The 10836-nt window shown below is 39.1% G+C and overlaps 1 non-coding gene across 1 annotated transcript; it reads left to right on the top strand.

Moving 5' to 3' along the window:
• Positions 1-6073: 6073 nt before the first annotated feature.
• LOC113598344 (U6 spliceosomal RNA) lies at positions 6074-6181 on the top strand. Its single transcript, XR_003419018.1, has one exon. It is a non-coding gene; the product is annotated as a U6 spliceosomal RNA (small nuclear RNA).
• Positions 6182-10836: the final 4655 nt, after the last annotated feature.

Genomic DNA, 10836 nt, shown 5'->3' with positions numbered 1-10836 from the left:
AGTGGATATCCAGTTTTCCCAGCACCACTGACTGAAGAAATCTTCCTTTCCCCCTTGAGTGTTCTTGACTCCCTTGTCACATATTACTTGAGCCACAAACTTTCCAGTCACTCAACTACTTGTCATAACTACCTTATAAAGTAGAAATTATTAGTTATTCCTACTTCACATGAAGTATAGTGAAGCCCGGTGAGTTCACGTAACTTGCCCAGTGTGACACAGATGGTAACTGGCCACACCAGCTTTGCGAGGTTTCTCAGACTCTGCAGCCTGGACTCACACTATGGTTCTAGTTAAGCAGGGCACAGAGGTCTTTGGCAAATGTCTTTCATCTGGGAAAAGGTTTCTTATGGCGAAACACACCTAAGTGACGTCAGTTTACAACCAAATGGGCCTTAGAGCAAGCAAAAGGCAGCACCACAACACCCTTCTCCCTTAAGCCATTTGTCTGAAAAGGATATTTGTAAATACACCGGGGCTTTGAGGACTGGATCCAGCCTGAACAAGCTGATCTACCATAGTTTTGTGCTGGAAAACGTGAGTGCAGTGGCCACACCATGGAGATTTCCAAGCTGACCATGCAGCTGTTTCCATAAAAAAAAAAATCTATGGAAGGTGATGTTTACGATATTGTCTCTGTTATGCTAAAGGATAAGGAATCCCCACTTGCTCTGTTTATATAATTTGGGGGAATCAGAGTACAATTCTTGCCTCTTTCATCTTAAGGCTCTGAAAGGGGTTTAGCATGAGTGCTAATGAATTAAAAAAGTGAGGTTATTATCTGTTGGTGGGAATGCAAACTGGTACAGCCACTCTGGAAAACAGTGTGGAGGTTCCTCAAAAAATTAAAAATAGACCTACCCTATGACCCAGCAATAGCACTGCTAGGAATTTACCCAAGGGATGAAGGAGTGCTGATGCATAGGGGCAAATGCACCCCGATGTTTATAGCAGCACTTTCAACAATCGCCAAATTATGGAAAGAGCCTAAATGTCCATCAACTGATGAATGGATAAAGAAATTGTGGTTTACATACACAATGGAGTACTACGTGGCAATGAGAAAGAATGAAATATGGCGTTTTGTAGCAACGTGGATGGAACTGGAGAGTGTCATGCTAAGTGAAATAAGCCATACAGAGAAAGACAGATACCATATGTTTTCACTCTTATGTGGATCCTGAGAAACTTAACAGAAACCTATGGGGGATGGGAAGGAAAAAAAAAAGAGGCTAGAGTGGGAGAAGCCAAAGCATAAGAGACTCTTAAAAACTGAGAATAAACTGAGGGTTGATGGGGGGTGGGAGGGAGGGGAGTGTGGGTGATAGGTATTGAGGAGGGCACCTTTTGGGATGAGCACTGGGTGTTGTATGGAAACCAATTTGACAATAAATTTTATATATTGAAAAAAAAAAGTGAGGTTATCTTAGTTCGGATAAGATGAAAGACAAAGAAGTAGAAAAATGTCCCAGAAGAATGAATTTACTATTTTCTTCTTCTTCTTCTTCCTTTTTTTTTTTTTGCTTTTGACATGAAACCTACAACTCGGTCTTTGGCCATGCCGGGTTTTCTCCGTACACATTTTCTGTGGTGTTTGGGCCTCAGGGGAGCAGTGGCTGCTGTACCTCATACTTGTCATCATGAAATGAATTTTTTTCTCCCAAAAAACACAGCTCGCTGTTCTTGTGACAGTGTCACCAGTGAGCCATATTTCTTAAAAACGTTCACCGAGCTCCTCAGAGGAAATTGTTTATTCTGCTTAGAAGTTTTGCATCAAGATCTTGCCTCTGCCCTGGACAGACTAATCTCTGTCATTATGACAATTTTCACGTACTTATACTTGGTGACAGGTCATAAATTTATGAAGCCAATGGAGATATGGCTCAACAACCTGGTCTTTATCTTCTTTGGGGAGAAAGATGATATGAAACCATGTTAAGCTGAAATTTTTGGAGCAATAAGTGACTCAATTTGAAATAAACATCAGTAAAGGACATAAAGATGCCATGGAACATTTCCACTGAATTGTTTAGGCCACTCTCTTAGTCAAGTCCGAACTGTGGCATTATCTATTTTTTCTGCTCAGTGAAGCCAGGCTCACACTTAGAATGGGATTAAAAACAAAAAGATTTCAGGCTTGTACAATCCATATGTTTAGTGCTGGTACTTGAGAAATTAATATATATATATACAAAAAACCCAAACATATTCTTTACTCCCAGGCTCCAGGAAAAGCATTAGACTCAAATGAGTGGGCAGCATTACATCAATCTAATTTCAAGATTGATATGGATGGCCAACGAAACCCTGCAGTTCCAAATTGCTTCAAAGAATTTTACCATAATGACTATAATGCAATTTTGATGAGTTACAGATAAATATCAAAAACTAATGGCAAGCAGACAGTTTTGAAAAAGGAATCAGTTGCATCCTTTCATTCAATACCATCTTGGCAATTAACAGTGTAATTTGGTCATAATACGAAGGTGTACTCATTAATTTATCAACTGTCAATTATGTAGAGAGTACAGTATTAGGCACTAGAATTTTTCATTCATTCAACAAATAATTATTGAGTGGTTTCCTGTGCAGAATACTCTTTTGGAGCTGCGGAAATAGCAGTAAAACTCACGTGAAATTCCTACACTCGTTGAACTCATGTTCTAATGGAGAAGACGCAAAATAGGACAAATAAATTAAATATAGAGTATGCTTGAAAGTGTTAAGTACTAAAGAAACAATTATATAAAATGGGAAAGAGGATAGAGACTATTGTTATAGGATGGTGAGGAAGCCACCTTTCAGATGGGTTGTCCAGGAAAAACTCTCAGAAAACGTGATGTTTGAATGAAGACCAGGAAGAAGCCAGGAAACTAGCCACAGGGGTGTCTAGGAGAAGAGCCCATGAGGTAGAAGGAATAGTAAGCGAGGAGGGAACAATGTGCTTAGCATTTGGTGGAAGAGTGAGGAGGTCATGGTCATTTGGTGAATGGCCGAGGAGAGAGTAGTAGAAGACAGAGCCAGAGAGAGCAAGGGAATGGCCGATAGAGGGTCTTGGAGTCATGCAAACCCTGTCATTATGTCTCGGTAGACTGGGAACCAGTGGAGGGTTTTAGTAGGGAGCTCATCTGATTTATGATTTGGGAGGACTGCTCCGATTGCTACAGTGAGACTGGTGTGCAAAGATGGAACAGATAGGGTCCTCGTATCAATGGACTCACCTTTCATTTGAAAGGCTGCGACAGATATAGGTTCACTGCAGTGGGATAGACGTCACTAGAGAATTCAGTGTGTGATGAGGTTTGAGAGTTAAACTCTTCTCATCCCTTCGACCGCTCCAATCTGGTTTCCACCTCTGTAATTCTGCTGAGATGGTTTTTGTCAAGAACTCTCATGACTTTTGTGTTGCCAAGTTCAGTGTCCTTCCTTTTAAATCATCACCATCGCTGAAGCCCCAGCCACAGTTGTAACTTCTAATGTTGCCCATCTTGAAATATTCTCTTCTCTACCACTGCCATGTATGGCCCATGTTTGCCTCTTATTTGTCTTTACATGTGCTCACGTGACAAGCGAATCCTTCTCTCCATCATCGGTCCTCAAACCTCTATCGAAGGTTGTCACATTGAACAACTCTAAGGGGCCCACTTACAACAAACTCTAAGGGACTGGTGTTTTTTGGGAGTTGGGAAAATGTTACTTGGCATAGCATGAAATAAAGTATCTCTGTCTTGATCTTTCCCTTGTTTTGGTTTTCTTTCTTTACGCAATCTTAATTGTGCAAGATGCTTCAAATAAATTATTATAAGATAGTTTTCTGTGTAACACACTCATATGTAGTTGATTGCTGGACATCCCCAGTTGGGTGTCTCAAATGTACTTCAAGATTTTTAGGTCTCCAAGTGAACTCAAGGACTTCCCTTCATGCAAGGTCCTCTTCCCATGTTCTGCGATAAATGGATAACACTACCAGTCACACTGCTAGGCAAACTAGAACCCTTAGAGTCCCCTCTGATATGCCTACTTCTGTACCCTCCAAATCCAAATCCATTATCCAGTCTACTGGCTTATTTCCTCAAGCTGTCGTCATAATCCAAGATACCTTCTTCTCCTGCCCTCTCTTCTTCCAGGAATCCTTTCTCAGCCCTACAGTCATAGATAGTTTTCAAAACTCTGATTAAAGTCTTTTAAAATATTGTGATGGATTTCCTTTTTCCCCTGTTTTTACTTGAAAAAAAATATCATTAACTTTAAGTCTCCATTTGTTAAATTTTGTCACTATCTGCCACTACTAATGTATTTTGCTCTGACGCTTTCCTTTATCATTTTTGCATTCCTGTTGTTACTGGCCACTTAAGATTTATGTGAGCAGCTCTGTTACACACAAGGGCCTTTCCACCTAAGAGGCTGCGGTAGATACCGTCATTGATTTAACTCTATCTTTTTCTGAAGCAAGTAACCCCTGAGACACACAAAGTATCCAGAAAGATCTGGAACCTGGCATTTCTGGAAAAACTACCACGATGGAATTTATGTGGAACATTTTAAAATTTAATCAGAATTGAAAAACTTCTGGGCAAAAACTACAATCTGGTATATATTTAGGGGGTTGTGTGGAAGGTCCACGGGGACTGCGTGGGTTCCAACTTCATAATGGTGGTGTTCTAAGTGTGTTTTTCGGGACAACTTACACGAGCTCTCCATGTTCCACTTTGTTCTATAAACAAAGTTTCAGTGAATATTACAACATGAGAAGAAATAAATAATAAAGAACTGACATATATCTGATTAACTCTCATTAGATTTTTTTTTAAATTTTTTTTAACGTTTATTTATTTTTGAGACAGGGTGAGACAGAGCATGAACGGGGGAGGGTCAGAGAGAGAGGGAGACACAGAATCTGAAACAGGCTCCAGGCTCTGAGCGGTCAGCACAGAGCCCGACGCGGGGTTTGAACTCACAGACCGCGAGATCATGACCTGAGCCGAAGCCAGATGCCTGACCGACTGAACCACCCAGGAGCCCCGGTCTCATTAGATATTTAGTTCTGTGACCTGCACTTCTGATACTATGTTGCTTTAATTTCCCTTTCAACAAATGTCCTCACTGGCTAAAGACACGGCTGCTTCGATTTTATTTATTTTGACCTTTTTCCTGTGTATTTATTTATTTTGAGAGAGAGAGAGAGCGCCCATGCAGGGGAGGGTCAGAGAGAGAGGGAGAGAGAGAATCCCAAGCAGGCTCTGTGAGGTCAGTGCGAGAGCCCGAAGTGGGGCTCACACCCACGGACTGTGCGATCATGGCCTGAACTGAAATCAAGCGTCAGACACTTAACCAGTTGAACCAACCCAGGCATCTCAACTGCTTCTTTGATTTTAGACATGGTAGACTGTTCTGGTCTATAAAGCCTTTCTCTGCCTGCGTGTGGTGAGCTCAGCGTAACACGTGTACGTAAAATAACGCAGATCAAATAGGTGACAAACTAGACAATATTCTCTTTCCCAACAAGGAGGGAAAGAAGGCACGACACCATCACCTGCCATTAGAAGAGCTGTCTGAATCACTACGAGGTATTTCCGAGTCTACCGCCATGTTTTGGCATCTATAGGGAAAGCTCTCACTGCAAACAAAAGGTTAATAGTTTTGCTTTTCCAGCTGTTTCACTGGGGCCAGATGTCTGAGTAGCTCAAAATACTTAGCTGCATATTAGGGCCACACAATCTGCTGCTGCTTGTCAGGAGAGCTGTTAACTTCTGTAGAATGTTGCTCTGAATGCCATTAAGGTTTGAATTAAAATAAATTTGCTAAGTGGCTTGTATATTGGTGCTGGGACAAGAATTAGTCTAACGGAAGCCAAAGCACGTGATTTCCCTTCTACCTGATCTGAGGGACACTCTCGAGCTTGATACCGACCCTCTCCGCCGTCTGTGTTCCCTGGCTGGCTTTTGCAGTTCTGCAAGTTGCCTGCACAATGCCGTATGCATCCCCAAACCTTCTCTCCACGTGGAACCTTATACGATGGAAAGAATTCTTGGAAAACTCGTTAGGGGTTTATGCTCATCGAGAGTACTGTTGTGTGCTCGCTTCCGCAGCACACGTGACTAAAATTGGAACGACGCAGAGAAGACTGGCATGGTCCCTGCGCAGGGATGACACAAAGATTCATGAGAATAGTGTCGTAACAGTGAACGATTATCTACTGTCCTACAGATTATAAATGATAAGATGCCATGCATGTCTTACATTTGGACAATCTAAGTTTAAGGTCAAATTTAAGTCAAGTTTGAGTTTAAATTTAGTGCTTAGCTCTTTACGTACTGTATCTGCAGGCCACATCTCACATCTGGCCCATTTGCATACATTGCTCTCTCATTTATTCCTTATAATTATTGCAAGAGGCAGTTATATTTGCTATCTTCATTCTCGTGAAGGGGAAACTGAGACGAGGTACTGGTGACGCTGGGATTTAACTGTAACTTAGTTAACTAATTCCATGGGCCAAGAGTTTTGTATTGTTTCTTGCTTGGATCAGTACAGATTGCTTCCTCTGTGGCAACTCCTGAAAACCACACAAATAAAGGTTTTGGTGCTGCGACTGGCAGAGAAGGCGGGAGCATTTCAGAGTTCAGTTCCTAGCTGAGCGAGGGCCTGGGGGCCTGAGGAAGCAGCCTAGCTTCGAGGAGGTTCTCAGGATCAACACCTTCTTTCTGCCTTCTCAATGTGTTTGGCAATTGCCACAGTGAACTGTTCCTGTCATTTTCACCTAAGATATCTTTGAATTAGTCCCATAAGCTGTTTACACATATTGATGCCATACGACTTGCCCCTTTTCAAAAGAGAAAAATACAAAACTTGTGTTTTTTTTTTAAATTAACATTTATTTATTTTTGAGAGAGGCAGAGTGAAAGTGGGGAAGGGGCAGAGAGAGAGGGAGACACAGAATCTGAAACAGGCTCCAGGCTCTGACCTGCCAGCACAGACCCTGACGTGGGGCCCGAAATCATGAAACCTGAGATCATGACCTGAGCCGAAGTCGGAAGCTTGACCGTCGAAGCTGATGGAGCCACCCAGGGGCCCCAAAACTCGTAACCTTGAAACAAAATTATTCCTGTAGTACTGTGGAATGTAGGGAGCTTTCATTTGATTTTTAACAAGAAAATTTGCATTTCATGGGAAAGGGAGAGCGTGTGTGTGTGTGTGTGTGTGTGTGTGTGCATGTGCATGCCCGCACATACACACATCCATGATGGTCCTGCTAATTATGAAAAATTATTTTTACTTAATTAGTTTGCTTAACTATAGAAAATGATCTTGCAAAGATACATGCACTATCCACCTTTTACCAAAGAACTTCAGAAAACTGAATTAATGTATCTAACTAGCATTTTGTTTGCATTCTTCTATCTTCTCTATGTTCTTCCTTAATAATCAAGTGTAGCATAAAATAAGAACCCTGCCGCTGTTGACATAATTTATAGAAATGTATTAGGATGGCTAAACTGACACATTATCTTGTATTTTACGTGGATATTAAGGTATTCAGAGCCTTAGGAAAAGTGATAAAGAGGGAAAGTAAGATCGGGACAGACTAGGACTTACTAAGAAATTTTCGAAACAATGCAAAGAGTGCACAACTGTGCTAAAATCAATAGGGGGTGCGATTTCATTAGAAGTGTCATATTTCAAGAACTCTTAATACCGGTGTTCCATTTCTCATTTAAATATCTCTAAAGTCTTCTAGGTCCAGATGAATGAGACAGAATAAGGAAAATCTTCCTTATGTCTCCCAAACAAAAAGGAAGGGTAGCTAAAAATGTGTTTTTATGTTAAATGACATACGTAGACTTACCTTAAAAAAGGGAAGAGGAAATCTCCACTGATACCTAGGATAAATAGAAAATAACTTTAAATATCTACGAGAGGGGGAAGAAGACAGATTTTACTCAAAGTAATAGCAATTAGATTGACAACAGGCTTTTTATCATTAAAAAAAAAAATAAGGTCAATAAACTGTCATCTTTAAAGTATCCAACTTGAGAGTGCTTAGACTAGCTATGCCATTATACTGCCCGGAAGGTGTCAGAATAAAGTCAAGGCATGTAAGAGATACAAAGTCTATGAAAGTTTATTATTCACATGAAAGTTTATTATCCATCAACCCATCTGGAAGAAACCACTGAGGATGTAGCTAAGGAGGAAAACATTGAATCTAGCTGGGAAAAGTGAGGTTCAAATGACACTGTAACCAAAAAAAGTTCAAATAGGTGATATTAGTTTCCCATCGCTGCTTGTAACAAATACCCACAAGCTTAGTGATTCAAAGCCACAAATTTATTGTCGCCAAATCTGGAGGTCAGAAGTTTAAAATTGTTCTCACTAGGCTAAAATCACGGTGTCAGCGGGTTTGATGCATTTCAGGTACCTTGAGGAGAGTACACTTTCTTGCCTTTTTCCAGCTCTCAAAGCTACATGCATTTTTTTTTGGCTCATGGCTCTTTTCTTCATCTTCAGAGCCAACTAAAGTAGCATCTTGAAATCTCCATTTTCTCCCTCTGCTTTCCACATTTCCTTGTCTGACTCTCTGGCCATCGTCTTTCCCTTCGAAGGACACTTTTGATTTCTTTAAGCTCACACAGATAACCCAGGAAAAGCTCCCCACTTGGAATCCTCTAACTTAATCTCATGCTCAAAATCTCCTTTTTTGCCATGTACGGTAACATATTCACAGATTCCAGGGAATAGAACACAGATATTTTAGAAAGACCCTTTATTCCATTTGCCACACAGTGATCAAGCTAAAAAATCAAATACTGTAGAAGTAAAAGAAAGACAGTAGTTTCATTTTTTTAGAATAAAACAAGGGAGAGCAGCAATATTAATCATCTAGTAAAAAAAGGATCAAATTAATTTTAAAGAAAATAGAGGGCAGAAAATTATACAAAGACAAAAATGCACAATTGAGAAATTCAACAAATGAAAGGGTTGATCACTTGAAAAGACTAATAAGTTTGACAAACTACTGGCAAGACTAACCAAGAAAAAGTGTTTAATGCACAAATCCCCCATAACGGAAAGCACATACATGAAAAGTTAATACAAGGATATTGTAAACAACTCTATGTAAATCAACTTGAAAGAACAGAAGAAATAAAAGAAATCTTAGGAAAGTGCAATTTAACAAAACACATCCGAGAAAAAATAGAAACTCTGAATAGTCCTAGATCTATGATATACATTTAATTCATAATTAATGGGAGAGAACTACCCAAATCCTTCTCAAAGTCCTGAATGAACTTGAAACCAAAGCTTTTCAAAATATTACAAGACAAAATTACTAGCTAATTTTTCCCATAAACATGTAAAAAACCCTGGTGCAAAAAAAAAAAAAATCCAGAGATATACTAATAGGATAATACATCAAAAATAAGTGAGTTTTATTCCAGGAATACAAAGTAAGCTTAACATTTGAAAATCAAACAGTGTAATTCACCATAAAAATGAGAAATTTATTTGATCATTAAAAAATTAATGTTTACTTATTTTTGAGAGAGAGATAGAGCACAAGCAGGGCAGGGAGCAAGGGAGACACAGAATCCAAAGCAGGTTCCAGGCTCCAAGCTGGCAGCACAGAGCCTGATGCAGGGCTTGAACCCACGGACTGTGAGATCATGACCTGAGCCTAAGTCGGATGCTTAACTGACTGAGCCACCCAGGCGCCCCTGTTTGATCATTTTAACAGTTGTGGAAAGTGCATTTGATATAACTTAACACCTATTCGTGATGGGATTGTGTACTTAGATAATCCAAAAAAGGCTAAAGATAAATTATTAGTAATTGAGTAAATTCAGTAAGGTCACTGGATTTACTCTCAATACTTTATATACTTTGTAAACATATATTGCCACAAATAATTGAAAGATAAAATTTTAAAAATGGATATCACTTATAGTACCAGAAAGCAACTCTAGAAATAAATCTAGAAGAGATTTGGAAGACATTGACACAAAGAACTATAAAATATTACTGAGGGGAATTACAGAACATCTAAATAAAAGGAATGACATTTCATGTTTAGGGATTAAAGGCTCAATGAAATATTGGTAGGGCTTCCTAAAAGTCAGCCCATTGATTTATTACAATTTCAACTAAAATCTAAGCTGAATTTTTTTTTTTTTGGTGAAAAATTTCACAATGATTTTAAAATGTGTATGGAACTAAAGAAGACCAAGGAAGGTGAAATTAATCTTGGAGAAAAACAAGTTAGGCAACTTACCTTTGTAGATGTCAGCATTTATTATATTATAGTAAGGGAGGCAGTATGGTATGAATGTAAAAAAGTACGCAAATAGAACAATGAAGGAGAAAGTAGTAGATTGTCTAACGAATAATGTTATGTCAATAAACTATCTATATAGAAAAAATGATCCGAACATCTGTTTTATACCATGCATGGAAATTAGTTTGAGGTGGCTTGTAAATCTAATATGAAAGGTAACACAATAAAGTCTATAGAAGATTACATATGAGGATATTTTTATCATCTTCCAGTAGACAAACTTTTCTTAAATAGGACATGAAAAGCTCTGATTATAAAGGAAATGACTGGTAGATTTGATTGTAGTAAAATTAAGACTCTGTGCTCCTCAGAACATATTCTTAAGGCTGTGAGAATCAACCTCCTTCAGAGAGTCCTGGATTTCTAGCAGTCACTAAAAAAAGGCAGACGATGCAATTTTAAAATTGAGAAAAAGACTTAAAAGTCACTCGCTAAAAAGTCTGCTACAATTGCCAGTAAGCATGAAAACGTGTACATGATTAGCTATCATAGAAATAAAAACT

Source organism: Acinonyx jubatus, chromosome C1 (genome assembly GCF_027475565.1).
Source record: "Acinonyx jubatus isolate Ajub_Pintada_27869175 chromosome C1, VMU_Ajub_asm_v1.0, whole genome shotgun sequence".
NCBI classification, from domain to species: Eukaryota; Metazoa; Chordata; class Mammalia; order Carnivora; family Felidae; genus Acinonyx; species Acinonyx jubatus.
Note: the sequence above shows the minus strand (reverse complement) of the source record. Positions and strands in the feature narration are given on the sequence as shown.